Raw genomic sequence first — 16,938 nt, forward strand, 5'->3', positions numbered from 1 at the left:
CTGTCTCCAAAAGTTCCACAGCACTGAAACATTCATTACTAGTTCTATCAGGTACAGAATAATATCTGCAAATAAATCCAACTTTTCTTAGTTGCCATACCAGTCATATCCTTGAATTTCTAAGTCCCATATTTTCATTGCCAGTGGTTGTAAATATAATGCAAGTAACACAGGAGAAACAGGACACCTCTGCCTGGTTCCATTTTTCAAACAGATCTTATCAGAGAGGACCCCCCCAACTTTAATTTTCACCTCAGATCCCTCATATATCCTCATAATTAACCTTCTTATTGTGTCAGGGAATGCAAATGCTTCCGTTGCCCTTCTCTTAAAATTCCAGATTACTCTGTCAGTGCTTGCTCTGCATCAACACCCACCAAGAACAGTTGTATTTTTTTACATTCTGCTTCCGTCTGGATCATCATTGTTGTATTAATGTCATCAAATGGTTTCCTCTCCTTCACAAAACCACATTGATGTGTATCTGTCAATTTTGGCATCACATTTGCCATTGTTTTACCAGTATAGACATAAACACTTTATAATCATACTTTAGAATCAAAATGGGCCTATGTGAAGCTGGATCTGCCACCACAACTTTCTTCCATGATGTTGTTGCTTCTCTTCCATTTAAAATACTGTTAAACAAAACATTCCAGATCTTTATCACTTTCTTCCTTCCTAGTTTGTAAGCTTCCTCAGGAATACCATCTGTTCCTGAGAAATTTTCCTATAATTTAGTTATACATCTCCTCTTATCCTAATTGTTAATAATTGAGCCTCTTTAACCTCTAACCTTGTGGCATATTTGTTTCTTGTATAAACACTTCCATTTGTACTTTTTCTTGATTTCCACATTTCTCTGCTTTACACAGGTTATCATACAATATATGAAATATTTCTAATACCTCTTTAGGATCTCTGGTTATTTTCCTTGTTATAGGCTCCCTAAGCTTGTCAACAGCCCTTTCTACTTTCTGTTATCTGAACCGTTGTGCTAAAAGCTTTTGTGTTCTGGAGTTATCAAAAAAAATTGCTTAACAGCAATCATTCTAAAATAATGCATATTATCCAGGTAGTCCCTTATTTTCTCTTTAGCACTCTCCAATTGCGCCTCTTCTTGTTCTGTGAGATTCCCCCTATTCTGCAATGCTTTAACCTTTGTCATTCCCTCTAGATAATTCTTGCTACTTATCCATATCTCTTTTTCTTTTATTTCTACCCTAGTTTTAAACTCCACTTTCATTTTATCCCATTCCCTAGCTTTATTTTCTGAAGAATTCTTTTGTTTTCTCTAATAACTCCTGAATAATTTCCAGTACCCATTCCTTAAATTCCTGTATGTTTAACAGGTAGTTGGGGAAGTGTTAATGTCTCATTTTTATTTTAGTGATTGACACGTGATCTGAAATAGTTATTGGATGCATATCAAAACTTTCAATTAAATGCACACATTGATGTGAAATATAATTTCTGTCTAGCCTAGCCCAGTTTTTGTACCTTGGGGAATAATATGTAAATTCTCCGAGTTCCTACTGAATTCACATCTTCCATACCAAATATTTTCATAATTTTTTTCAAAATCCTACCTTACCTACCTTTTGTTATTTTCCCTTCTAGGCCACCCAGATGCATCCTCACTGTGGCAAATCAAATTCCAGACCCCATGTATAAGTAATATTCCCTGCAGAAAGCTGACGGTTTCTCCCAGAATTTTCTTAAGCTCCATTGTAGCAGTTTTAGATGGAATATAAATATATGCTAGCATAATCCTCCTCCTCCTTTGCCAGTAGCCCCTTACTACTACAATTCTACCATTATTATTTTTTTCTTTCCTTTTCTATCACTGTTGAAGCTCCTGTAGCACTTTCCCTTTGTCCCATTTATTCTTCTGAGTAACCATCCTGAAATCCTTTCTTTATCAAATTCATATGCTCAGTTCTTTCCAAACATATCCCCTGTAGCATAACTATTTGCACTCTGCATTTCTTAATATAGTTCACTACTCTTGTTTTTTGTACATACCTGTGAGATCATTCATGTTCAGAAATAAGGTGAAAAGTGCTGTTATTATCATAAGAAGTTATTATTCCTACCTGTTATGCATAGCAGCTTTTTTTAAATGTCTAGTTTCAGCTTTTGTGTACATGCATACACTCTTTAGCTGGTTAATCTTTTATACATTTGTTGCAAACATTTGAACCTATGTCATATCTTACAAGACATTTTGTTTTAATGAAAACCCTCAATCTAATGGTAAGATGCATGGTACAGCCTGTGTTTCTACTTTAAGTGCCATCTATTTTTGTCTTATCTTTATTCCTCCCCAAGATGTAGAAAGCATCTTATATGTATTCAGAAAGCATCTCCTTGCCATTGAAACTCGAAAGAGAAAAGTATTCCATCTTTAATTGCCATTTTGATCAGCTTGTCTCCATAGATGCATGAGAAACAGATACATAGTTGTCTTCCTCTACAAGCTGCTCATGTTGCACTGTGAACATTTGTTTGCTAAAGGAAAACTTTTCATTACATTCATTATTCTTTTATTTACTTTTTTCCACTTAAAAACTTGTTAGGTCAAGCCAAGGTTCTTCATCCAGTCATTCCTATGTAAAAGTAAGAAAAAGCATATCAGTTCTACTTATATCATGATCTGTATACTTTTACAACCAGTTCTTCACCTCAATAACTCAGGCAATACAGCCTGTTATCTTAAATATGTTTTTGTCCAGGCATTTTTTTACATTGCATTGCAAACATTTCATAAGACTAAACAGGAAGAAAGAAAGAAGGAAATAAAAAGAAGGCTTCTGTATAATTTAGTATCCCTATAACACACAAAATACCTGGACATGCTTTAATATATAACATGCAGTTTGTCACATTTTATAAAAAATACCTTTAAGAACAAAAATTGTTTTACTTACAATTACCTGTTTTCTTCCTCTGCCCCACTTTTGAATGCGCTTCCAAATGTTAATGACATGAAGTAGGGCATATTCTTTGGAGTCCCTTACAAGGTTAACAAAGCTAAAAAAGCTAAATTTTTTCCAGATGTTCTTGTTCAGCCATATTTCACAAATGTGGATGATGCTTTGTAGTTCTGCGTTTATTTATTAATCTCAGAGGTGCTGTTTTTTTCCTATATGAGTTAGGAAAATCTAAATAGTTTGTAAAGTACATCAGTAAAAACATATTCATTTTTTTTCATTAAAGGTCATGTTACATATTCATTGCCTTTAGTTTTAACACACTGGAAATAGGCATTATATCATTTAACTTGGGCATTTCACTGGCATTCAGACACATTTGCCACTGTAACTCTCTCTAGTCTATAATACAACCCCAAGGACCACCCCTAGGGTTCCAGTCCTTTTCCTTATTCAGATTTTCCATATATTTCTCGAAGTCTCATGTTTGCATAGTTTAAATGGGTTATTATAGAACAATACTTTAACTGATGGCGGCTAGTGTTCAGCCTTGAAACACAGGTTAACGATGTAGTTGGTGTCAGTACATATTCATTTAATGTATAAGGCAAGTTCCCAATATATAGGTTCATAGGTTCATACTAGGCTATCTGCCCTAGTTCATTTATAAGCCTAGCCAGAGCGTGTTTTGCTTTCGCCACCCATTTTAAATTAATTTTGCTGTGCCCTTTTTCGAGGTTAGTGTACTGTGCCTCTGTCTAACAGTGACACAGAAGTGATACCCAGGGTAAACCTACGATCTCCCATCCACTCATCAAGATTCCTCTTGAAGAGAGTCAATGAGGGACTCTGCCTAACCTGGACCTAACTCTGGGTTATGAATCTGTCCCTCCAGCATGTCCTATTTATTTCAGTGCTGAGGTTCAAGTCTCTCGAGCACGTAGCTCGATGGGATTTGGATTTTCTGCGGTGCTGCATGTCCATTAATTCTGGGTTGGACATGGCTTTATACGTCAGACACAGATCGCCTCTGAGCAGGCGGTATGCCACTGAGTAGAGCTGGAGTTTCTTTAACCGGGCAGCATATGGCATCTGTTTGAGCCCTTTGATCCTCTTGGTGAGGTACTTTTGGGGTCTTTCCAGTTGCTGCAGGTGTCTGGTAAGGTACATCCCAAAAGGGGCATTGTTCTCAATTATGGGCCTGATGAGGGATGAGTAAAGAGGCACGATGACCTCCCCTGATCTAGATGTGAATCCCTTCATGATTAGGTGGACTATATAAAATGTTTTTCTATCCACTTTGGCCACATGGTTGTCAAATGAGAGATTGCTATCAACTTGGGTCCCCAGGTCCCTAATTACTTCTTCCGTACTTAATGGATTACCACCTGTGTGGTAATTTGTGGGCACTTTGTTTTTGCCAAAGGGGATGACTATACACTTTTTGGCGTTTAGATTGAGGCCATGACAGTTGTCTGTTTCTATGAGGCCCTTTTGGAGGATGCTTGTGTCGGCTGGAGAGTCGATTATGGTGCCCAGTTTGCAGTCATCTGCGAACTTGGTCAGCCACAGTCCTTCCGTGTTGGCCTGTACCTCCAAGAAATATATACCGAACAAGAGAGGTCCCAGGACTGAGCCTTGTGGGACGCCACTTGTAACTGGTTTGGAGTCTGACATGGCTCCAGCAATTCTAACCATGTGGGTTCTGTCCTTGAGCCAGTTTGCAACCCATCTAGTGACATAGGGGTTTATATTTAAGCTGGTGAGCTTATCTATAATGCCAGAGTGGGGTATTGCATCGAAGGCTTTTGCGAGGTCCAGGTAGGCTGTGTGGACCACCTTCCCCTCGTCAGTGGCCTTGGTGACTGTTTCAAAGAAATCGACCAGGTTTAAGAGGCAGGATCTGCCCTTAACAAAGCCGAACTGGATAGGATCCAGTGTCTGTAGGTCCCCAATATCTTTATTTATGAGGTCCATGATGATCTTTTCTATAGCTTTGCATACCAAGCTAGTCAGGCTTATGGGGCGATAGTTTCCAGGATCCGTTGAGGCACCACCTTTGTGGAGAGGGACCACTGTTGCTGTACGCCACTCTTTGGGTACATATCCTGTAGTAAGGCTGAGATTGAACAGTAGATTTATGTTTGGGTTTAGCTGCTCTTGGAGTTCATGTAGGATGCAGCCCGGGACACCGTCTGATCCCATTGATTCTGTGTTTTTTGCTTTGGAGAGGGTGGCTCTTACCTGAGCATCTGAGATGTCAGGGGGGCAGCACTCTGCTGGGATAGATATTTGCCCTTTTGGTAGGGGGGGGGAGAAGTTTGCGCTGAACCTGTCAGCTAGGATGTTGGCAATGTCTGTGGGTTTGGTATATTTTTTGTCATTTTGGACTAATTCTGAGCATATCTGGGAATTCCCACCCAGGTTCCTAACATAACTAAAGAAAGCCTTGTGAATATCCTTAGTGTCCTGTGCAATTTCTCTCTCTAAGCTGGCCTTAGACGATTTTATGAGTGCCCATAATTTTTTTTTGGGATTTTGCTCTATCATGTAGTAGCTTCCTCCTTCTATTGTATAGTTTGTTTATGGCTGGGGTCCACCAGACAGGACGTCTGCCTTTGGAGGATTGGGTCTTGGTTTTATTTGGGATTGCATGATCCATGCATTCCTGAAGGTGTTCATAGAATGCGTTTATAAAGGATTCTGCTGTCTGGGCCGTATTTTCCACAGGCCCGGGGGCATTGAAGGATTCCACATCGGTTTTGAGGAGTGTGAAATTTGCTTTAGAGAAGTTTTTCACTGTGGTTTTCTGGGCAGGGGGTGGGGTCGGGATGTGAATATCCAGTGAGATTAGTTTATGGTCTGATCTTACCAGTGAGGGATACACTTCTGGTCTGGAGCATAGAGTCCCCATGTTGGTGATGATCAGGTCCAGTATGTTTTCCCCTCTTGTGGGAGTGGTAACAAGTTGTTCTATAGCATTTGAGTTTATAAATTCTAGTAACCTTTGGGCTAGGGTGTTGGAGCTAGAGTAATGCTCCCAGTCTATGTTTGGGTAGTTGAAGTCGCCCAATATAATGGTGTTTGGAGAGACCTTCATATTTTCCAGTGTTCTCAGGAAGGCCGAGTGGGGTTCCTGGGTTTGGGAGGGTGGTCTGTAGCAGGCTGTAAACTGGAAGGCAGTTTTACCCACTGTTAGTTGCACATGGATAGTTTCTGATGCTTCATGCTGTGCCACCAACCTGGAGGTGTGGGTATCTTTGACGAATATTGATACTCCCCCTCCTTTTGTGGTTTGGTCCAAGTATCGGGGCCGAAAAGCATGGTAGGAGGTATAACCTGGTAGTGCTGGGGTGCTCTCGGGAGCCTTGAACCCAGGTTTCTGTTACTGCAGAGATATCGATCTTCTCCATGCTAAGGAGAGTTTTGAGTGTGTGCATCTTGAGGTTTAGACATCTGGCGTTGAGTAGCATTACTCTTAGTTTCTTATCCCTTGTGATGCCTATGGAGGTGGGTTTGTCTTTTAAGCCTTGCCCAAAAAAGGCACTATGGAGGTAGCAAGAGCCTTTGCCAATATCCGAAAGCCCAGAGGTGACCAGTGCAAGCTGTCCCTAGCGAAGCATCGTGGCTTGTCGAGCATGTCATCCCAGGCTGACAGGCATTGGATCCTCTTTGAATGACACCAATACTTAAGCCAATTGTTGAAATTGATCATCTTGTCTTCATATTGTGGCATCATTCTTGGTGAGGGTAAGATGCTACTCAAGGTCAGGGTCATACTGGCCTGGGCTACATGCTCAGAGAGCTCCTGTATGTCTCTTTTCATGTAGTCCAGGGAGGTACATCTCAGGTCATTCACACCAGCATGGACAATGACTGAGTCATATTTGTACTTGCCTTGGAGTGACCTGAGTGCTTGTGTTGTGTGTCTGATCCTAGCGCCCGACAGGCAGCTCACCGTGACCTTCTCCTTGTCCAGCCTGGTGAGCGGGACGTCAGTGTACCTGACGATAGAGTCACCTATTACAAGTGTATCAGGTGTGTTGTTCAGCCTTAAGGGCTGTGACTGTTCGGCACACTGGCTTTGTGAGCTATGTGTTGCGCGTGTTTTGTTTTGGGGGTAGCGGTTGCTTGGGTGTCTGCTTTGGAGGTCTCTGCTGCTTAGGCAGATTTTTATTTAGAGCCTCCGAGTATGTTTTTGTGTGTTTATTTGTTTAGTTTGCTGTCGTGGTAGGTCTATGTGAGACTGGAATTGTAGTGTGTGGTTTCCTTCTCCTCCTGACTGGTTACGCCAGTACTGAGTTGAGAGAGCTTAGCCTCTAGTTTGGCTATATGGTTAATACATTTTTAAACTGAGTAAGTTTTAGAACCTATCCTTGTTTTATATAGTTGAATTTTTATGCAGTTAAGCTTACAGTTCTAAGATAATGAAATATTATTTGTAAATGCTTTTAATTGATCCTTTAATCAGTTGCAAATAATTTTCCCACCCCTGAACTTTTAAAAGAGAGGAGGAATTAGTGTAATTTAGTTCTGATGAAGTTCCAGTACCTTGGAGGAGTAAAGCACTTAACTTTTAATAAACATTCAGTAAATTTCTTATAATACTCAGGAACCTTGTTGTAGCTGCTTGTTCTTGTGAGTGGCCATTTTGACAAGTTTATTTTCTGTTTTTTTGTTGTGGTTCCTTGGCAGATACTTTGGTGGTCTGTTGTAGCTTAGACTACTACAGCAGTGAGCAATATGATAAGATACTACAGTTGTGTAAGTAAACTTACCATAACAGTAGATGTTTGAATGATCACTGCTGCAGTAGCTGCTCCCTCTATCCCCCTTATTTTGTATGATATTTTTTTGTTGTTGCCAGGATGAGGGCATTTGTTTATTTTCTTAACATTGACCTTTTGACTTAGTGGACTGTGTGCCAAGCCTTTAAATGCTTCTGTTTTTCTTCATCTCTTCTCTAGCTGACTAATGTTTTGGGCACATGGAAAGTACCCTTAAGCTTTGGAAGCTGGCCGGCTGTTCTGTAACTAGCAAGATGTAACCCATATAGCAAAGGCTACTGCAGCAGTGATCATTTGAACATCTGTATGTATGGTACATTTACTGACATAGCAATACTTTCCCAAGTGACTAGATTGTCTGGTAAGTGTAGTTGTAGTACTGTTGATGCATCATGTAAAGAAACTGCTAAAGGGCCAGTAGTCAGGAGACATGCCTGGCTGAGGGACCAACCCTTTCGTAAATATGTGAAAGGTTTACTCCTGCATGTTTCTATGGATAAAGAGCTCCTGTTTAGATCCCCTGTGGAAAAGGGGATTAAAAGAATGGAGAAGAAGGAGAAGGCCAGTTATTCTGTTAAAGATGTTCTTTAGTCCCCTCCTCCAAGGTATGTTAGGAACTTTCCCAACAAAACTCGGCCCTTCCCTTCCAGGCAAGGTAAAGGGAGGTCATAAAAATGAAAGAAAAGCAAGTTTAAAAACAAAAAAAAAAAAAAAAAAAAAAAAACAATTTCAGAAGCAGAGCTGTCGGTTCTCAATCCCAAGGTTAAGAAAGGGAGCAGCTATTACTATGCTCAGCATCTCTCTACCCCACTTTCCTCATAGAAGAAATAGGAGGAAGACACTCTCTTTGTTCACAAAGCATTGGGTAGAAAATAGCCAAGACAAATGAGTTTTGGAGGTTGTAAGATCAGATTAGTATTAGTCCTTTCAGTTTCAAAATTCTCACGATACTAGGCGTTCTCCCATGCTCCAACAACAAAGACATCTTATTCTTGCACAGGTATAAATTTGTTTAGTGCAGAGATCTGTAGCATTGGTACCAGGAAAAGAGATAGGGACAGGATTTTATTCCAGACATTTTCTTGTCCCAAGAAAAGAAAGATCTTTGAGACCTGTTCTGGATTTGTCAATAATAATCAAATTTCTTCTAGTAACAAAGTTCAGAATGTTGACTTTGCAAAAGCTACTACCTCTTGTCCTCCTGGAAGCTCCTGCAATACCAATTGATTTGAGGGATGCCTACCTTCATGTTCCCATATCTCAAGGGCACCTGCAGTTCCCACTTTGCAAGGTGAGAGGGCTTATTTCTAGTAAAGTGCTGTGCCCTTGGCCTGTCTGCTGCTCTGCTGGTTCCAGTGTCTTTCCAGAATGCCTTGCTGCAGTGATTGCATTCTGTAAAACAAAGTGTATGCACATCTATCCTTACTTCAGCAACTGTTTGATCCAAGCTTCTTCAATTCAAAAGATCAACAGGCTGCTCTAAGTTACAATGGACTGCTTTCCGAGTGTAGGTCTATTAAACCGCTAGAAATTCCATCTCACTCTTACTACTCAAGTTACTTTCCTGAGGATGGACTTGAATGCTGCAGAACAGAAGGCCTTCCTCTCTTAGGAGGAAATTCTTGATTTGTCCCCAGCATTTAAATATGTTTGCCAACCTCAGCAGCATATCTGCCAGGGGATTCCTCAAGCTCCTGAGTTACATGGATTCCTGCATTTTGGCTAAGCTTCCTGTGAAAAAGTTACAGTGGTGCCTAGCCAGACATCCTACTTCTCCTTTGTATAAAGAGAGAAGGAACTCCAATTATGGGTGGAGTATATTTAGACAACAGAGGGAGTTCCATTCAGACTGGAAACTAGTATCCAAATGCTAATTATGAAAGCATCAGGTGCTGCCTAGGGAGCCCACTCAGGGCATGTGAAGGCGCTGGTTGTTTGGGACAAAAGGATGACCAAAAGGCATATAAACATTAAGGAAATGACAGCAGTGATTGTGGCCATCAGAGCTTTCAAACACAGCTAGCAACCAGGATTAGACCAGAGAATACTACAGCCATGTAATATATAAACAAACAAAACAGTAGTCTCTCTTGCTTAATGTGCAGGCTAGCCATGCAGGTGTGGGAGTTAGCACAGGAGTCAGGACTGACTCCAATAGTGTAATTAATTCTAGAACAAAACAACTGCCTGGCAGACAAACTGAGCAAAATCCTACCTGGATGCCAGTGAGTGGATGTTGTAAAAGAAAGTATTTCCAGACTTGGTTCACATATGGGCTGCGCTACAAATGGACCTTGTTTGCTTTCCCAGAAAACAGACAACTCATTAAAATTTGCACTAGGACTTTGCAGACAGAGGCTTGAGAAACAGATGCCATCTCCTTTCCATGGACAAGTCTGTTTCAATGTACTTTTCCTCCCCTTACACCTCATCCCCAGGGTATTAAAAAGATCAGGGAAGATAGGTCAAGGATGATTTTGGTAGCCTGTTTTTAGATCAGACAGCAGTGGTTCTCCTTCTTGATGTGCATGACCAGAGAGAGATCACAGGAGCCCCCAATGTGTGGACCTGCTGTCTCTGGACTGGGGGAGTATTATACACCCCAACCCAGACACTGAATACGACAGAATGGATGATCTAGTGTTTATCCCTTTCAGGACATGCTTTCTCAGGATGGTGTGTGTGATGACCGTGCCCTGGCCCAGCAATCAAGGAGGCTCAGTCCTCACCACTAACACCAGGGAGGTCGTCTCCTAGAAGAGGAAAGGATAACTAATACACACAGTAAAGTACAAATTCCCTTAAGTGCACACAGAGATCACAGTCTGGGGCTGGTTGCTCCCTTGCTCACTAGGTCCCCAATAATACTCCCCACTGACACAGATTTAGGGTCCAGATCTCAGCCTAGCTGGCAAGCTAACCTCCAGTGCCCTCTCTGTCCCAACCAGTGCTTCGTGTCCTTGCCCAGGTTGCTGACACACACCCACACTTTGAGATAAGTATTTATACAACTTCACAAACACTCCTGGGAAAGGCTGACATAGATTCTCCAGCTGTGCCCCTTTACCCAGACTATACAGTAGTAATTACTGCCACTGCAGCTTAATATAATTATCAGCTACCCAAAGGCCCTTGAAAGGGTGTCCAATTATTACTGTGCAATATTATTGTCCAATTGGTAATGTGACCATTCAGTCTAAGGCTTATTAGAGTGGCCTATTACAATGAACTCTATAAATATGCAATGTACTCTAGAGCCTACTTCTCTTTACATACCAGCCACAGGTAAAGGTTTTTAAAAATTTTAATAATAAATAATTAAAACATGACAATACTACTACACCACAGAGATATCTAAGAGTTCAGAGATCACACAGAAACGTAAAATAATACAGTAGGACAGGTCTGATGTCAAAGAAAAACAATTAATCTAACTTTCTAATATTTAGCTAATCTTAAGAGAAAACACAGTGCCATAATCCTACTTGCATACATAAAGCATAAGCAGTGCTGGGTTAAATGTCCATGATCAAAATGCTTCCCAGTCTCTCACTCAACAATAGTTTTTAAACATTAACCAACAGCTCTAAGGCCCTCCCAAATTACATCATTTTGACACTTAGTCTGGAGTTCCCAGGCCACAAACTGCATTATTTAGCAAGCCAACACCTACTCAGGAGACTACAGCAATAAAAGGCATTTCACATATACACTCTAGCAGAAACCAGAGCAATAAAGCACCTTCCACATGTAAATTCTGACCCTTAACTTTAACGTTACAACAATGGGCATGAAACCTTCATCCAGACTCACTGGAGCCAACTTGTAAAACAACAGAGAGATTCATAAGATCCTTTTAACTTCAAAAGACACATTTGAAATGCTTGGCTTGGTTTTCCTTACAGCAGATGGCAATGTTGCAACAATCTTGAAGTTCACATTGTACAGTGTTTTCTTTTATTTAAAAACACAAGCCTGTATTTTACATTTATTTATATAATAGATAGAATTATGTATCAAATTATATTTGACAAGGCTGGCAGCCTTCGCCCATCTTCCTCCAATCTTCAAAGTGTGCATATTCTAAGGGAAGATAGAATGCCCAGCACAAAAAAAATCTCTGTAGCTAAGTAGAATTTCTCCCACTGGTACCTGATCTGGGGACAGTAGCCCAATTACGTTTAGCTGTTTGTGGTCCTTAATTATTTATCAGACTTTTTTAAAGAAGGCTTGCCTTATGTATCTGTTGAAGTGCATGCCTCAGCTGTTTCTGCCTGACATTAAATCCTCTGGCTTATTGTCTGCTGCCTATGAAACAGTTCTTAAAAGGTGGTCTCCACTTGAGACCACTCAAGACGGACAGATGGTTAACAGAACAACACAGGAAGGCTGATGGTTGGCAGGCGTGAAATCAAAAAGCACCAATAAAAAAAACAGTATCTGAGCCATCCCAGTGGCATAGAGGAGTAAAGTTCTAACTATGGTCCAGGCAACCTTGGCTCATTAAGCAGCTTGGGTGCCTGACAGAGCTGGCAGGGAGGATGGGGCATTCCTGTCCTGGAATGGAAGGTGTGTGTTGACATTTGTCTAGTGGAGGCCAGGGCTAGATGTCAGGCTGGGGGCGGGGTAGATGGCATAATTGCAAATGTCCTCTGGGCCCAGGGATAGAGTTGTACACCAGAATTCCCCATGTTCATCCAGCTGTAGTGTAATCTTAGGCATATGCTAGGCATATGAGTAGCGATGTAGGGCAATTTAAAAATCCAAACCACACAGATGACAGGCAGTTGATGCTCAACCCATGCCTCCACTGCGTAAACTATAAAATGTGTAGTCCAATCTCACCTTCATTTTTACATATGGGTTCTGAGCCGATCCTCGGCTCTGACTCGCCCGATTTACAAGCTCAAAGACTTCTGGTTGGCTTGTGGCTAAGCAGGTATCCCATAGTGCACTAGTACAAACCCCAGATCTCGTTTGCCGCGTCAACGAGTTCAGTTGTGCTTCTCTTGGCTCTGGCTAAGTGTCAAATTTTTCTATTTAAATTTTGTATTACAATTATTACTGTGTTGTAAGGTGCTATTATCCTAGGCAGTAGTGTTGTTTGACCTTTTTGGTGCATTCTTAGCTTAAACTTGTTGATAATCTGGTATTCTGTGTGCCAGTTTAGAGTTCTTTGCAGGCACCATTGTGCTTTTTTCTTATCAGATAGTTTGTGGGGGGGGGGGTTCCTGCTAGTTAACAGGGGCTCCTGTTATCCTGTTGTTTTTTTTTCTAGACCGTTATTGGCAGCTTAGTTTCCTTAATCTGAGGTTGTATTTTTGGCGGGGATCTGCTGGTTATTTGCTAAGGGTTGGAGTTCCTCCCTTAGTACGTTAGTTATTTTCTTCAAATTGTTCAGTTTTCTGTGTGTGCGCATTTTCTGGTCTGTTTAATTAGAAGACCTAGTTTTCTGTTCCACCGGGCTAGGCCCGTTTGAGTTAGAGGACCTACTCCTCGTGGTACTTTCTTCTGTACGGCTAGGCCCGTTTTAGTTACAGGACCTAAAAATTGTTACCACATAGAGTTATTTACAGTTTTCTGTGTGTGCGTTTTCTGGTCTGTTTAAATTAGAAGACCTAGTTTTATGTCCACCGGGCTAGGCCCGTTTAAGTTAGAGGACCTAGTCCTCTCCCCTCCTCCTTCTTCTTCTTCTTCCTTTCCTGTGTGTGTGAAATGTCTAAAGAGAGTAAGGAGCACAAATCTTCGGGTTTTAAGAAGTGCATGAAATGCTCCCAAAAGATGCCTTTAACGGATGGTCACAGTAGCTGTGTTTAGGGGCCATTCACCTGCAAGAATCATGCGTGTTCTACCATGCTTTCTCTCCTAGGGTGTTACAGGAGAGAAAGAACAAGCTTATACTCAAGGGTCTACTAAAACCATCTTTTGAGGAAGTTCTATCCAGTTCTCCAACTTCTTCTAAGTCTGACAAATCTAAGTCTTCAAAAAGGCCTTCTCCGGTGCCGGCTGGTGTCTCGGAGCTGCCTTCTAAATAATCAAAATCTGCCTCCTCGACTCCACTGCCTTTGGAGCTGAAGGAGAGCACCATTGTGGTGTCAGAGTCAGTTCCAAGTGTTTCGGAGCGAACCTCCGAACCAATTGAATCAGCAATTGAATCTGCTACTCGGAGCCGGTCTGTGGATTCCCTACCAGTTTCCATGTTACTGAAGTCTCCAGTGCCCCCTAGATCAAGATCCCCTACTATGTCTTCCAGATCTTCCAGGAGCCTTTCAGAAGAAGATGTGGAGAGGGTAGTGTTGAGACTCTTGAAGTCGTCTGCCTTAACAAAATTATTGTTGGCTCCGACCCAGTCGGCTCCGGAGCCACTCGTTCTAGCTTTGCCCTTGTCTGCTTTTCCTCCTCGGAGTCATGTTGGCCCTTCAGAGCCGGAGTGCTTGATGCCACCGGTGGTACTATTGGTTCCAGCTCCCTTTGTTGCTGCTTTGGAGCCGGGTTCAGCTCCAACACGCTCGGTGCCATCCGTCGTGTCCAGGGGCCGAAGCACTCCTGCCAGCGCCGACAGGGAGGGTTGGAATCGATCTTCATTTCCAAGCCTTCCTCTCGGTGCGTTGGCCAGGGTGAGTTCGAACCCTGCATCTATCTCTGAGCCGACAGCTCTGGCTCCGACGTCAACCTTTGTCTCTTTGGAGTGGGGGAGGTCTTCAGAGCCAGAGAGGTCGGCGTTTAAGATGATGAGCGTGCTTTCTCATTCTCCAGCCCCTACCAGTGGTACCAGCACTCTTTCCCCGAGAGCACCCACTTCGGTCTCAGCCCCTACTCTCTCTGGAGACAGCAGAGACCCTCAGCCTCAGAAGCCATCGGCTGGTGGCCCCCACTCTTCCAAGGCCTCCCCAGAATGTCCTTTCGAGGAGCCTCCCCGGAAGAGGCTATGTAAGAGGAAGCATGTTGACTCCCAGGATGAGTCCTTGACATTGGACACTGGCCTCGAGGAGTCGGAAGGGTCCCGCAAGTCATCCTCTGATGATGTCTCCTTCGTGAACATCTTGGAGATTCTTAAGCAGAGGTGTGACTGGCCCACTGTCAACCCTACTGATGAGGAGTCTGTGTACCTGAAGTCTTTCGGGTCTCAACCTTCTGCCTCTTGGGTGTCTCCACCTTTTGACGAACTGATGGACCTAGTTAGTCGAAAGGTGTGGGATACTCCCCCAGGTGACCTAGTAAGTTTCTTTCTGCCCCTCCTGGTAAAGAGTTTTTGTCTAAAGGCGTTCCCGTAGATGCCATAGTGGTGGCAGCGGCCACAAAGAAGGAGCTGGTGGAGATGTATTCCTCTGTTCATCCGCCAAATAAGGATTCTCGACAGACAGATTTGGGAAGCGTATCTTTAGTTCAGCGGCATTTACCCTTCGATCGTTGAGCTGTCTCACTCACTTCACGAGATTACAGAGGGATCTCCTCAAGGAGTTAGGAGATTCTATACAAGGTGCGTGTACTGAGGGAGTCCCTGACAAGATTTCTGCTCAGTTGTCTACCTTAAATTCTGTAGTTAACTCCTCCATGCAGCTTATCTCCTATGCGGCTGATGGAGCGAGTAGAGCAGCAGGTTCAGGAGTTGCCCTGAGGCGTCACTCCTAGATGCGCTTGTGTAATTTTGCGGAACCGTTCAAGTCTACTTTACACCAATGCCCCACTTGATGGTTCCTCATTGTTTGATTCTAAGGTGAAGGACACTCACTCGGTGTGAGCAAGAAGGAAAGACTCTTTTTGCCGTGGGAGTACGTTTTACTGTTCCCTCTCAACCATACCCCGAAGGTCAAAGGAGTGGTAAAATGTAGTTCAGAAAGTTCCAGAGGGTCTTTCTGGACACACAGGGTGAACCTTCCTTTAGAGGCAGAGGAGGAGGAGGAAATGGAAGACGTCACCCTAGAGGCAGGGGCGGTCTGCAATACCAGTAAGGCCATGATTCCTTTTGAAGATGGCCTTATCAGCGTTCCTGATGTGAGGCCCAATTGCGTTTCTCTGGGGCTGGTCGGGGGTCGCATTTCTTTGTATCCAGAAACCTGGCTAAATATAACTCAAGACAAGTGGGTACAAAGAGTTGTTACCAGAGGCTATATCGTACCCTTTTCCCTTCCGCCGTTTGTTTCCAAGAAGATCCCAGCTGTACCACCCAATCACATGGATCAGGCAACTGTGGAGATCAACAAGTTGCTTTTAAAGAGAGTCATCCAGTCCGTCCCAGCAGACCAGATAGGATCCGGAATTACTCCAGGTTCTTTTAATACCAAAATGAACCGGAGATTGGAGGCCAATATTGGACCTCAGCAGGTTAAATGAATCTGTGAAGAAGGACAAGTTTCGGATGGTAACTCTGCAGTCGATACTCCTGTTGTTAGGGAAAGAGTACTGGATGTGCTCTCTAGATCTCCCAAGACGCCTACTACCATATAAAAATGGACAAGGCATCCAGGAGCCATCTACACTTCCGGCTGGGAGTCAGTCATTATCAGTTTCGTGCTCTGCCTTTGGTCTCACCACAGTCCCCAGGATGTTCACCAAATGCATGGTAGTAGTGACAGCTCACCTGAGACGTCAGGAATTCCAGGTGTTTCCTTATTTGAACGACTAGCTACTGACTGCCCCCATCAGGCATCTGCTCCTCCAAAATGAGACGCCACTATTCAACTTTGTGCTCAGTTTGGGATCTCCATAAATTGGGAAAAATATGCATTTTTTGCCCTCTCAATCTGTGATTTTTATAGGCACAGAGGTAGACACAGTGAACATGACAGCTCGTCTCCCCACTGACAGGGCACAAAACTTAATCTCTCAAATTCAACATCTTCTCTCATTGTGGAAGGCCAAAGCGAAGTGGGTTCTTCAGCTCCTCGGGACTATGGCTACCACCATTCTATTAGTACCATTAGCCAGGTTGCACATGAGAATTCTCCAGTGGCTTCTGTCTTCCCTATGGTCCTTCCAATTTTTCCCACTGAGTCATCCTATACTGTTGACGGCTTCATTCAAGAAGGACCTTCTTTGGTGGATAGCCCCCAACCAGTTGATCATGGGCGCCCCCTTTGTTCCTGCCCATCCCGTTGCCACTGTGACCACGGATGCCTCCCAGATCGGGTGGGGGGGCATTATCTTGGCAGGACTGTCCAAGGCACATGGCAAGAACATGAGGCTCACCTGCATATCAATGTTCTGGAGATGAGGGC

The 16,938-nt window shown here is 42.9% G+C and overlaps 1 protein-coding gene across 1 annotated transcript in view; it reads left to right on the forward strand.

The window, feature by feature from the left end:
• The window catches only part of KLHL7 (kelch like family member 7), a 1,243,755-nt gene that overhangs the window by 853,649 nt on the left and 373,168 nt on the right, over window positions 1-16,938 (forward strand). The gene's annotated exons all lie outside the window — the stretch shown is intronic.

This window comes from Protopterus annectens, chromosome 3.part0 (genome assembly GCF_019279795.1).
Source record: "Protopterus annectens isolate FY-2018-M chromosome 3.part0, PAN1.0, whole genome shotgun sequence".
Lineage (NCBI taxonomy): Eukaryota > Metazoa > Chordata > Ceratodontiformes > Protopteridae > Protopterus > Protopterus annectens.